This window comes from Atheta coriaria, unplaced genomic scaffold, assembly GCF_025399875.1.
Source record: "Atheta coriaria isolate IRGN ID8LTWV9N9 unplaced genomic scaffold, Caltech_Dcor_3.1 hic_scaffold_1_pilon, whole genome shotgun sequence".
In the NCBI taxonomy this organism is placed as follows: domain Eukaryota; kingdom Metazoa; phylum Arthropoda; class Insecta; order Coleoptera; family Staphylinidae; genus Dalotia; species Dalotia coriaria.
In genome coordinates, this window is record NW_027045443.1 from 6,745,529 (window position 1) to 6,759,199 (window position 13,671).

A 13,671-nucleotide genomic window follows, 5' to 3' on the forward strand; every position below is an offset into this window, starting at 1 on the left:
GTTTTATTTATTCCCCACGCCGAAGCGATTCTTCTATTCTGTAAATTCTTTAGTTTATTTTCAACGATATATACAAAAATATATACACTTTTTATTCTCAGCTTGAACTTGTTGGTACTTACGAATTAATAAATATTAACATTGAATGCAACAAACTGCCTTCAAGGACTATACAGCTTCATATATATCAAATCGTGGTATATTGAAAGGAAAATGTCTAAAGCTAACAAAATCAAAAGAAACCGAAATATGATGTACAAATATAAAGTAAAGTAAATCACATATAAGTAAATTGTAACAGGACCATAATTCGATAAGACTAACCAGTTCCGTAACGGGATGCACAAAGCGCACGAAGACCATTTGTACCATTCATTGTCTCGTGTGTGTATATGTGTGGTGTCTCGCAGGATCGGCAATCGGGCGAGCATTTGTACTCAATTGTGACTTGCTTCGCTTGTTTCCAATGGACCATTCTTCTTTATTTCGTACTTCGTGATACGGAGCTGATCAGTTGATGACGGAGATTTTAAACCTAAATTTTTATAAAACATACGCATTCGTTAAATTGTTGTCATTGGCTTGAACTCCATCAAACATATTCTTATTTTTAGTGAGTTGTACATATTGTTTTGTTCTGGTTACATTTGTTTCGATTGTGTTTTATGTTCTATTGTTTTTTTTCTCTCTTTTGATACATGATTTGATTTTTTCGGTTGGTGTGTTGCTCAATGCAATCTTTTCCACATCGTAAAAGTGATACACAGTTTCGAATGTATAACATTCGAGGAATTTGCAAAAATACGTAGTACTATCACACAATTCTCACCGTAGTCTCACTGAGCGCTCTCGCTACGTAGTTTTTGCATTATAATAATTATTTACATTTATTGTGCACGGTGTCCGCAACGCAAGTAATATTAATTAGTACACGTAAAGTCGTGCACATGAGCGCTTAAGACTAGAATAAAATTACTACTACTCAAGAAAGAAAAACTCTGCGTCCTACATTAGATCACACACTTGCTTATCAACTAGAGTCGAGTCAACACGCCCCGCCAACCATCGTTGGCAGCGCTTTGCGCTGGCGTGTGCCGAGGTTTGAGTTAACATGAGATGCGTTCTCGTCACATATGAATGCGCGCGCTGGGCGCACAACTTACAAATGCACAGAAATCGTGGACACCACATTGTCGAACAATTCAAGGCAAAAGTGAAGTTAGGCCAGCGCATGAAAACAGTATTTGGCAAGTATCATAAAGTTAAATAAAAATGTAAATATCACAAGCGCAGTATCACAGCATGGTTAGTCGGTTCAGTAATATGCATGCGTAAGAGCGTGAGCATCTCGTGTTATAATGATCGCAGGCTATTTCGACCGAAAGCAAAATATTGTACGACAGAAGTGTCCAGGCGGACACACAGTGACTTAATCAATCGGGGCATCAATGTGGTCAAAACAATGGCAAGAAAAGCGAGGACAGCTAAATACTGAGTCGGAGTCTTCGGCAAGGGAAAACGGGTCATAGGAATCAAAATATTTACCAGATAAATATCATACGCAAAACATAATACCTGATCTCCGGAGTTCCTCTTTCTTTTGGTCTTCTTGATGCCCAATTCATCGTTGAGGCCTAGACGCTGATAAATAGGTACTTTGTCTAAACCAAGAAATAAAAAAAAAAACACAATAAATAAGAGGGAAAATACGATTGTATCGCTAACTTACCCTTTGGTGCTGTTTCGGGTCGCTTAGTCTTCGTCGATTTTTGGAAGACAGCACCCAGCGCGTTGTGGAGTAGTCGTGATTGAACATGTTCGACGCTAACGATCGATTTGTGAATTTGGCGTTCGGCACGCTTACGGCTCAGCTGTGCGCGTAGGTCCCCGGCTATCAATAGACATTAATAATTTAATTATTATATAATTAATTACTATTATGCGGTATCTACTACCTTCTGTTTTCTTAAGCACATCTTGTTCATCGTCGTCATCTATCACAGTTACGTCCTCTTTTGGCTTGTAGTCCTTGTTCTCCTTTACTTCGACGGCGATGGCCACTTTCCTCGTTGAAATAGGCCGCTCCTTGATACGATTTACCTTCACCTCAGTAACCACCTGGGTGGTTGTGCTGTTAGCCTTCGCGACTTTCACATCCTTCAATGTGACTTCACGCTCCGGCTTCTTTTCTTCTTCTCTCTTCTTGTCACTGCGGTCATTCTTGTCGTCCTTATCATTTTTCTTGATAGTAAGCCGAGCTTTGATCGAAGGTTTCCGCTCCTCCTTCCTATCTGTTTCTCGATTTTGTCGCACGGGATCTTCATCATGCCGCACTTCCTTTTCTCACCTTTCTTCTCAACACGCTCTTTCCGTACGTTATTGGGTATACTATTGGTGAGGCGCACCTCGCGCTCCCGGAATCGCTCCTTATCCCGATCATTTCGACGTAATTTTGTGTTTCGTCGATTCCTACTGCGGTCGAGCCTATTTCGGCTGGATGCGTCTTCAAGCGATTTGTTCTGAATGTCCGTCAGTTTATTCAGCGACGTAAATTTCAACACTGGTGCATTCGCCTTGGTCTGACTCGATGACTTGAATCGCCCTTCGTTTTCATCCTCAGATTCCTCATCAGAGAACAAATCATCAATGTGCGTCTCAAGCATGTCCACATCCGGAGTATTTTCTTCATTATTTTCACTGGAATCCACATGCGGATCTGGAGTGTGCGCTATTTCTTCCTCATTTTTCTCCCTATTCTTATTAGGCTCTTCATCTGCAGGTTTGAGTCGAATGATACCCTCCTTGACGGTGTTTTGTTGCTCGAATTTTCGACGCCTCGCCTCAAGAACTGGATCAGGCTTTTCATCCTTGTTGTTTACCTTATCTTGAGGTTTCGCCGGAATATCTCGCCGGTTCTTCGTTGGGGCGTCGGAATTTTCCGAAGGTCGCTCGCGTTCGACCCGCTTATTATTGTTCAAAGTTAAACGATCTCTGATATCTCGTTTAGGACTGCGATCAATTGGAGAGCGTGACTTCCGTTTGCTACGCTTCGGGGAGAAGATCTCTTGGGAGATGCGGACCGTCTTCGCGGAGATTTAGACCGGCGCAGTCTAGGCGAAGGCGACCGCGAATAGGAGTGCCGCGGTGACCTTTTACGCTTTTCAATGATTTCACGATTTTGTAGCACAAATGCCGCGCTGCGCGGCGATAGTGGAGCCATAGTGGGGCGCTCCTTGAATCATGATTCAATCTCAACGGAGACAAGGGCCTCATAACCAAGGGCGCATGTGAATTGTGGCCCTTATTATAATAACGTTGTTCTACTGGTGGATAATCGGGATAGGGTAATGGTAAGGGAAGAATTGGAACATAAACGGGTGGAGGATACTGATGAGGGATACCTGGGTTTACGGGTGGTAGTTTATGATCAGGGCGAGGATTATAACCTCTGGGTTTGGGCAACAATGATTTGCGCGCCGGTTTATTCTCAGTCTTCAGGGAATTCTTACCACGTGGCTTCATTTCTTGTTGAACTTCTGGCTTCTTTGGTTCTACGGGCGGTGCGGGTGCTTGAGGTTCGTCCTCAATTTTATCCTCAGCACAGTCAACAAATAGGTTTAAGGCGTCGTCGAGTTTCTCATCAGTCCCGTCAGTGACAGTATTTTCATTTGATTGAACGTCATTGGCATTTCCGGAACTGTTTAGATCTAGAATAGTCACCTTTGATTTTTAAATCTTGGTTTCCTATTGACAGGAGTTCTGTCGGGCTTTTCACCGGATATTTCATACTCCAGTTCCTGCACGAGCGCTTCTAAACTACTCGACCTCACTAGTTTATCCTCACTGTCTGAGGTTTCTGAGTTTTCTGAATCAGAATCAGAGTTATCATCATATCTGCTGAATTTGCTCGACTCCTTCTTACTGTCTGAGTCCACAATTTCATTAGTTTTACTATATCTGTTTTGGGGTAAGTCTAGTCTTAATCTAATTTGTTTTTCATCATTTAATGGATGTGCAGAATCATGATTGGCCTGAGATTCCAATGTAAGTATTGAAATAAGATTGGTGTTTACTGTTTTCTGCCATTGAACTGGCCCTATGTTGATTGCATATATAAATAAGTATCTTCGTAAGTTTCAGATGTATCAGACTTACATTTCGTGGAGCTCCTCTCCCTGGCCAGAAAACTTCCTCCATGTAGGTGGAGAATGATTGTAGGGCAGAGACTTATGCTGCAGTCTGTGCTTAACATCTGCAGATGCCTTGAGTGTTTGAAGGGCGGCCAACCGCAGTTTCTCCAGCTCGTTCTCATCGTCAGACATGATTTGCTCCTGGTGGACATGCATATATATATATATATATATATATCGGTTACTAGCTGATCGTTATAGAAGTGGATTCATGCATTAAATATAGGCCAACATGAAGAGAAAGTAATTGGAAGCGAGAATATTGCGTACAGCTATCGTTCAAATCGAAACAACCAGCTGGTCACATTGAAAAACTTGTTGATAACATTTAAGGTCTTGATTGCGAGCTTACCTCGTCCGTTGGAGGAAATTATACGCGTTTAACCTTCACTATGCACTTGGAAATGAAAACAATCAAAACAACTGCGAGATAGAGGAGTAAAATGGCGACCGTGTCGAGCGTGTGTAGATTGGTCTGATTGGTCTAGATTGCGCAGAAGCGTATAAGGCATCGCGGACACATTACCGCATATAGCGCCAATAGCGGTGTGGTATTTGCGCGTGATAGGCCGATCTATCACGAAGCCGTTAGCGGTTGTCATGCTCATTGTTAGCATTTTTGAAACGATACAAAATTATGATTACTATGATTAATATAACATTTGATTGCTCACTGATAACAATTATGAATCTGAACATTCAATGCGCGATGTTGGATAAAACTTCTCTGGAAATAAAAATGCCTGTAGGCGGTAGTCATTTAGTTAGTTCGGCTGCCGCCTTGATTGATGGCGTAATGGTCAGTCAGTGCTGACATTACACGAAACCATCAACAAATATTAAATTTCCTAGATAATTGATCGGCAATGTTGTTAAATTCTAAGATTGTTTAATAAACATCGAAATCTGAGACCCTCCGGGAGCGCCAGTTTTGTAAAATGAGTTAAACCGGCTGAATCCGCTCGTGCACCCATGCGACATTTTGGCTTCACACGTCCTCTGATAGTTACATCTTGTGTGCGTAAACAATGTTGCAAGGATTGCTAAAATTATTCCTGCATTGGTAAGTGCCGGCTCTTTGTTTTGTCGCCAGGCAAAAGTTTGCGCCAACCGAGGAACGCGCACGGAAACGTTAAAACAATTATTATTTTATAGGTTATGATTTTGTGCAGTGCTTCTGAAGCAGCATCACTGGGCTCGGCGTGCGCGGCGCGCGATTGAAATGGAGGCGACGCGAGATTGCGATCCCGCGGTCGCCGCCAACGACGATCAGATGTCGAAGGAAGAGGGTGAAAGCCTCCCGAAGGCCGAAAGTCCACCGCCTCAGGATGACTTCCTTACCATAGTTCCAAAGCCTACCCTTCTCAGCAAGGAGAAGGCGAAAAACGCCTGCAGGCATTTAATCTAACTAAGCTAAATGCCTACTACAACACCAAGAAGAAGCAGGCTGTGGAAGCTATGCAGGAGGCAAATGAGGGTGTTAATGCTAAGGATGCTGTGCCAGCAGAAAAAAATTAGTAAAAAGCAGATTTCTCCAGCCAGGGAAACAGTTGAGGCTATTGAGATGTGTAAACAAGAACAGGTGGACATGTTAACATTGGTAAAAGCAATGATAATGCAAAAATGAACCAGCTGAAGTATGGAAAATGGAGTGCGTCAGGCGAGCGAGTGCGTCCCGGGCGGCGGCGAAAAGTTATACAACGGCCGCGTAGTCGAAGTGACGGAAAAAGGGTGCGAGAACTCGATGGTGCGAGGAATAGGAGAAAGCGGAATTTAGTACGGGAACAGTTTCGGGAGGAAGTTCGAAGGGAAAAGCATAACAGAGACCAGTCAAAGTTTACCAGAAAAACATCGCCAGTTAGAGATAGAGATTTGGATACAACTAAAAGCAAAGATAAAGGCAGTTGGAATGAATGTGAACAGGACGAGAAGGATATCCATCTTGACGTAGAGTAAGTGAATATTAATTTAACAAAGTTTAAGCTATTAATGCTTGCTGATTCAAAGTTCATGCATGGTTACTTACGAATTTTATTTGATACATTCTCAACTGGCTGTAGCAGATACAATTGTAGTGGTTGTCACGTTCGGCTCAACAGTCAGTAACAATATGCGAATGTTGAATAAAACAAAAGTTGCTTAATGCTTGTCAAAGTAAATGCAACCAATTTTACATGCAATATTTGAAATGTCAAACAAGCGAGTTTCGATTTTTGATTTTCTTCTTCGGATTTCTATTGCAGCGTCCGCAAAATGTTACTGTTCAATTTGGTATGCTATGACTTTAAGCCGTTTCCGTACAAAAGACGGACGGCACATTGGCGACCGTATCGGTACAGTTCCTGCGACACACGGTGAAGTCTACACCTCGGGTTGTTTACAGTCCAAATCCAGGCAACATTAAAGGCACGTACTTTCAGCGCGACGAGATCTTCTCCATCATTTCCAAGCCGCAGAAGGAGTGCATTTTGAATCTGATAAATCAAATCTCCGAAGATAAGTGAGTCGATTAGCCTCTCCTATCCCCCACCGCCTCACCCCGATCACTTCCGGTATTGTCTTCTTCATTTTGTTTATATTGGTTATATGTAGTCGATTGTTTCTGTAATGATTGTGCATTAATTTGATTTTGGTTTAGAGTAATTGCGCCCAGTAAAGCCTTAAAGACCCGAAACTGGTACACGGACGATTACTTAGTGGAACGACACGCCGACGAAGAGATTTGTTACGAGACTATCGATCCAGCTAATATTATCGTCGAGGATACGAAGCTGCCGTCGGAAACAAAGGTTAAATCCAAGAAGGACAAGTCGAAGCGCCGAAGCGAACGCAGTGGTTCACGAAAGCATCGGAAGGACTTAAAGGCGAAGCTTGCCGCGGACGCCGTAAGAAACAAGGACCTGCCGGCCGAAAATACCGAAAAGTGTCCGAAATCAAGCGGAGAAGTTGCCGCCAGTGACGCCAAACGAACTGATTCTCATAAGTCTGATACTAACTCGATCAATTCCATTGAAAACGTTCTTAATAATCATCTTACGTCGCAAGAGGAGGATAAACTTGCACAACTAGAAGATGCGAAGACACCACCACCTCTACATCGTTCATCTTTAGCTCCTACTACTCCACAGACCCCAAAAGATACCTATACTCCTCAAAAGCTAGATCTTCTACATCTTCCTCAGAAAATACTCGAAAAAGTGTTCACGCGCGGAATCAACTATCTTATCAAGTGAATGACTTGCTGGACGGGAAACCGCCCAAAGCAAAATTAGAAGAGTCATTTATAGATCATTTAAATTCCAATTGCAAAATGGGTATCAAATCCTACTCAAAGAAACCTCCCCTGTTGCCCCTGAGCACTATCCCTGCACTGACAACGCCTACGAAAATTTACAAGATTCGGAACGATTGTCTGGAAAAACTGGACGGACCACCGCTGGGATATAATATGGTTCAAAATTTAGCGGTGGAGAACGATCACCAGGAAAAGCCTGACGTGCGTCCTGATCCCTTGTCATGAATGTCGCTAATAACGACGATGCAACTGACAATATACCGACTGTGACAGAAAACACCTCCTTCAGGCGCGCCTGTTTTCCAGGCATTTCGGAAGTGCCCGAGAAAAGACCTACTAAGGAACTGCCCATGGAAAGCTCAAGTCGAAACCATCAGAGCTGTACTCGCCTACCCTACAGAGCATACACAGCGACTCATCTGTCTCGGAGGCCGAAGTGCCCGACACCAACGAGTACAAATCGCATTGGGAGAGCGAGGAGGAGGTGGAACCAAATAAGTTCGAAAAACGCGTGGATACTTCGTGGGAGAGCGAGGAGGAGTCTTGCCCGATTGTTATGCCACGTCCCATGCCCAAGTCCACCAGTTTGCACGAACGATCGCTTGAAATGCCTTTGAATATTCACATAGTTCGACAAAGGAGCCAGGTTTCGCTGCCCAAGGTGCCGAAAGAGGCTACGCTGTTTGAGGATTTGGACGTGGCTACTAGTTGGGATTTGGACGCGGATGTAAGGAACACCACGTTTGAATTGAATCCTGATGTGAATATATTTGCGCGCAGCACCAAGCAGAATCTGGAGGATGAGTACATGCAGTTCATGTCATCGGTGTCCACCATTCAGGAAACCACTCACAGTAAACAGGCGTATAGCAGTACCAGTAGTTCTAGTTCCAGTAGTACGTCTTCTTCGAGCATCACTGCTTCCTCTTCTGGTGATGAGCACATTCGCAATGGTGAGCTGTGCACGAGCAGCGATGTGCTTCCGGCTATCCGCACCGACATAGACACCACTCTACCTCTATTACAGGGCAGCCCTGTTTGTAATGTGGACTCAACGAGTTCCCCTGCGGTGCCGCAGGATGAAAAAGATTTGAGATTGCAGTTGACGGCGAATCGTAAACCGCTGCCTACCATTGTGTTGGCGAAAAAGAGTCCGTTAGTCGGTTGCAGTTTGTTTAGGGACGAAGATTCGGACGAGCATGCCGAATTTATCGACCGTGCGGATAGTAACAGTAAAGATGTCTCGAAACAAAGTGCGAAAGAAACCCTTGACGGTCATAGAGAACAATCTTCTAATTTAAGGCGCGCCTATTCACCGAAGCGCAGTAGACATGGTAGTCCTAGTTCGGTGAGACATTACAATAGGAGCCGACGTAGGAGTCCAAAGCATGACTCAAGCGCGAAGCGTGATGTTTCGAAGAATGGAAGTCCCCGAAGGATATCAAGTCCAAGGCGTATGGGAAGTCCACGAAAAACTAGCCCTAGGCGACACCTTGGTTCTAGACGTGGAGCGAGTCCCTCAAGACGCGCTGCTAGTCCAAAGAGAGGGCTAAGCCCGAAGCGAACTTTGAGTCCTGAACCACGCGACATCTGGGACAATAGCTCTCCTAGACATAAAGACTTAGAAAAGAAATTTAGACGAGAGGGTAGCCCTAGACATAGACTTTCGCCGAGACGCCGAAGTCCTAAACATCAGGACGGTAGCAGAAGTCCAAAACGTGACGGACAGATCCGCGATAGATCACCGCGTGCTATTCTTGAATTATCGCGGTATCGCGATTATGACCGTGACAAACACGAAGTGACGCGTTACCGTGATCGCAAATATCGCGAAGGTTCACCGCGTTATCGCGAATCGCCTTCGAGGTACAGTCCATCGCGACGACGAGGTTCCCGCGGAATCGCTACTCGCCTAAACGTGATCGCTCTCCGATGCGATTCAGAGATAGATCACCGCGGAGACGCTCTCTATCTCCACCAATGCGGATTTTCTCGCGGTCCATCAGCAAGGAGCGTAAATATGAAAGTATCACACAGGCATTACATCGCCTTGCTGGTATGGAGTATGAACCACCAAAATCACCCGGAACTATTAACTCGCCAATGGATGGCTATATTCGCGGCGTCCCCGATTCTACAATCAGCGACGATCAGCTGTTGCAGAATCATGGCGTTGAATTCAATCCTATCCAATCTCCTGTGTACTTTAACCCGCCTTATAAACCCAACGAGGGCTCGCCAAAGCGCATACCTCTTGACGACCGCATTAATCAGGTACTCGGAATTGACACAGTCAAACAGCCGAATGACTACTCCTCGGATAACTATTATAACCAGATGTATTACGATCAGTACACGAATAACACACCAGCGAACTGTCCTCCGCCATACGATCAAAACTACAAGCATTACAATTCACACCTCGTGGCTGTGAATAGCGTTTCCAACAAGGTTCTGCAAGTCGGCAATGTCTTACAGGTGGTGCCTACTGAGCAACAACAGCAACATGTCGGAATGATAAAGAAAAAGCCAGAACTTTTGATTGACCCCAATCAATTGCATGCTGATATGGTACAGAAGTTTGTTCCTGTTGGGAACATGTTGGAAATCGTCCCGAGTACGGAGTTGCCACTGCCGAGTGAGGCGGAACCAGCAGTGAAGGAATCGCGTGAAGCCCAAGAAGCTAAATTAGCTGAGGACCTTTTGAAGATTCGGACAGCCGAGCGGAAGGCAGAACGTGAAAAGCGTCGGGTGGAACGTGATCGTCGGCGAAAAGAGAAGGAACTAAAGAGGAAGGAGCGCGATCAACGAAGACTGCTGAAGTATAAGTTGAAGTCTGAACAATTGAACAAGGTACGAAGAATATTAAGAAGTTCCTGGGAATGGTTTGTAAATGATGGTGTATGTTTACAGAAGCCACTCATGTCTGATGCAAGCGAGGATGGCCTGGACGAAGAACCGAAAATGCCGGTGGTATCCATGGTCGTATCCGGATCGAAGCTACTGAAGAGCATTTTGATTGCACGCCAGAAGTATGGGTGTTTAATCATATTTATTGCGTGAGTTGGTTTAATCGGTCTTGATTTTGTGTACAGGGACGAGCAGGAAGCTGGGCAACCGTCCGTAAGTAGACATAAGAAGGAGGTGAAGTTCGCCGATGGTGTGTTACCTGGCTATGGCACGTCGCCATCCGGCGGCGAGGAGCTCTCCTCCCCGCCGCCGTTCCCAAAGGTTCTGAAAGAAAAGCGCTACACCAAAACCAAGAAACCCAAAAGATTCCGATGAATAAGAAGAAGATCAAGGTAAGTTCATGTTTGGCTGGTGTATGTGAGCTGGTGTTATTATCAATATAATTAATATATTGCAGGTAAAAATAATGCGAAACAAGTCAAAGAAAGCGGAAGATATTGAGGATGATGTTTTGCCACCGCCGTCACCTCCGCCCGGCTCACCGCCGGCGCACGTATTCCCGCCGCGCATTAAATCCACTCTTATTACTCCAACGTTCTTTACGAACTACTCCTTCAACCCGCTGAACTGCACCTTCCCACCCGAAGCGCCGCACGCACCATTCCCAGGCATTCCCAACCTGCAATACCCTCCCATCGCGCATCTCCACCTCCCGCCTGGACAACCTCCGCAGATGACGACGCTGCCACCTATGCATCCCGTACCAATACTGTTACCGCCGCCACCACCCCGGCGTCTTCCCGGCTGCTCACCAAGCCTCTTAGCAAGCCCATCGACAAAACCGTGTAAATCGACAAGCACGTGTGCGTATCACGTGCAAAGCAATTAGTATTATGAAAAAAGTAAACAATTTGCGGAAAATTTGCCTGCGTTAAGCAGTTTTGAGTGGTGTATATATAAACTGAGTGTGAACGACTATTGTTTTATGTATTAATGATATTTGTTTTCTATTTTGTGTAATTTAAATAGTTTTCTGATAATTGCAATTGCGATGACAGCGATTTAGATGTTATTTTTCTATGAACAATGATATTGTGCGTCCGAGGTGCGCTTTGATTCATCCGCTCGTACGTTTCTAAAAACTAGAAGAAAGAATAATAAATATAAAATGAAGGTATTTTTCGGAAATCGTAGTTTGTTTACTGTTCAAGAAATAAATAAAACTGTTCTTTATTTAAAGGGCGTCTTAACGTTGACTCTGGTTTATTTGATCAAGTCGTTTTGGCAACTGCTTCTCATTTGGTTTACCGTTTCCATAGCAAACGTGCTGTTGTTACATTGGCAGTCGCAGTAATCTGTTTTATTTAGTGTTTCAATCGCCAGAAATAAAGTAGAATGGTGTGAAGAAGTTTCGGCAAATTAATACAATAAATATACATCGTTTTCCCGACGACGATGTCTTCACCGAGTTATTCAATGAATCGCAGCACTCGCTATTACAACCACAATACGAAAGATACCAGCACGCCCGATGAGTTTTCTCTCTGCCGTAGATGCCGTCAAACAGAGTGTGGTTCAACCGATGCGCCGTCCACAATTATTAACGATTATATCGATTCGTTACGGTATATCAATTCGTGCCACGTTTTGATAAACCAAATCATTCAGGGTCGTAACCCGGCTCAGAAGATATCCCTGCCTCAAATGCCCAATTTTCTGAACGTTGTGACACACATTGCGAAGGATGTGCGGGGCCTCACCGATCTTAAGACATTAGAGTCGTTGGAGCATGTCATGACTGAGAATATGAGCGATGCCGCATCCAGTCTGAGGAGATTGACGAAGAAGGAAAAGGATGAAGGACCAACAGGTTTGATGGCCGACAAAGAAGTAGGCACACCTCGACTGCAATGTACGCACGCCGAAACGAGCATGAAAAGGTGGCCTGCTCTGCTGATCCTCGCTATACTGGCATTCCCATGCGTATAAATGGCAATGCCAAAGTGAACAAAAATAGAGGACGACAACATTCACCATGTGCTATACACGGAAGTTCTAGCGAAACGTCGCGACTTGGACGTCAAAAATCTATCATCAGCTTGAATTCACTTGGGGTAGGCCGTTGAGTGCAAAACCGCGTGTGTGCCTGTCACGAGATCATTCTCCAGAGAGAAGAAGAATGTCGGAAGCACGGAATTCAGAAAATGAGAATGAGATTGAGAATTCTGCGGAGAGTTCGGTACCGTCAAATGATGAAATGACCGAATATGCCAAACAGATTTTGCTAGCCTCTGAAACCACACAATCCGCGTCGGTCTGTTCGTCCAGTAGCCGGCCGAAATATACCCGATCTAAGGTTCGAAAAGTCAAGAGCAAGACTGCAAGGGATTATGCAATGATCAAGAACTTCCTGAAGCAGTGGGGCATGGAAATGCCTGTAAGCATGAGCGATTCCGATGAGAGTATAATCACTCCGAATGCCAAAAGTACAACTCATATAAAGCCTTGTGATAAACAAGATTGTTATGTAAAGCATAAAGTAGTCAATGAGTCTGCAATCGGGGCGAATGACGACAGCGACGTGGACACGATTATTATGGAAGCCAAGATGATGAAGAAGCATAGCAGCTCGAAAGACTCGAAATGCTCCAACGAAAATGGACGTATCAATAACACTTTTAATGACCTAGCTGCCGCTGCGGTTGGTATGGAGAATACTTTCATTACTAATGAAAACCCGTCTGGTCTCAATCACAGGCACCACCTACAAACCCGCACGATGAAAGCGACATCGAGCCAGACTTGGAGAAACATATCATGAAAACACATGGGAAACACATTCACGTGGTTAGTGCCACTATGAGACATTCTAAAACCATCTCCTTTCAAAACAACGCACATGCCGCCTATATGGCATCGCAGAAAACCAAAGACAAGGTCTACATACACCGACGAGGTAGAAGTCAAAGCGAAGAATCAGAACATATTTTTGTCGACTCGGACGTAGATGACGAAATATTTGAAAAGAGAATTCGGCGCTCGGCTCCATCTCAAAGGAGACAACCTGTACCTGTGCTGCCACCCACAGTCCTGTCGAATATTGGTATTCTCACTCAAACTGGACAGGTGAAGCCCGAAAAGAACTTCAGCTACAGGAGTTACGAAGTCGTCTTGCAACCGATATGCAGACTAGCCTCTTTCGAAAGCCGCGTAATCGCAAACTGGAAACGGATATTGTTCACCTACTTTCCGATATTCCGTCGGGAAATTGATATT

The 13,671-nt window shown here is 44.5% G+C and overlaps 2 pseudogenes; one reads left to right on the forward strand and one right to left on the reverse strand.

The window, feature by feature from the left end:
* Positions 1-28: 28 nt before the first annotated feature.
* LOC135804275 (zinc finger CCCH domain-containing protein 13-like) lies at positions 29-4,698 on the reverse strand (annotated as a pseudogene).
* A 294-nt stretch (positions 4,699-4,992) lies between these two features.
* On the forward strand, positions 4,993-11,651 carry LOC135793891 (uncharacterized; annotated as a pseudogene).
* The last annotated feature ends 2,020 nt before the right edge of the window (positions 11,652-13,671 follow it).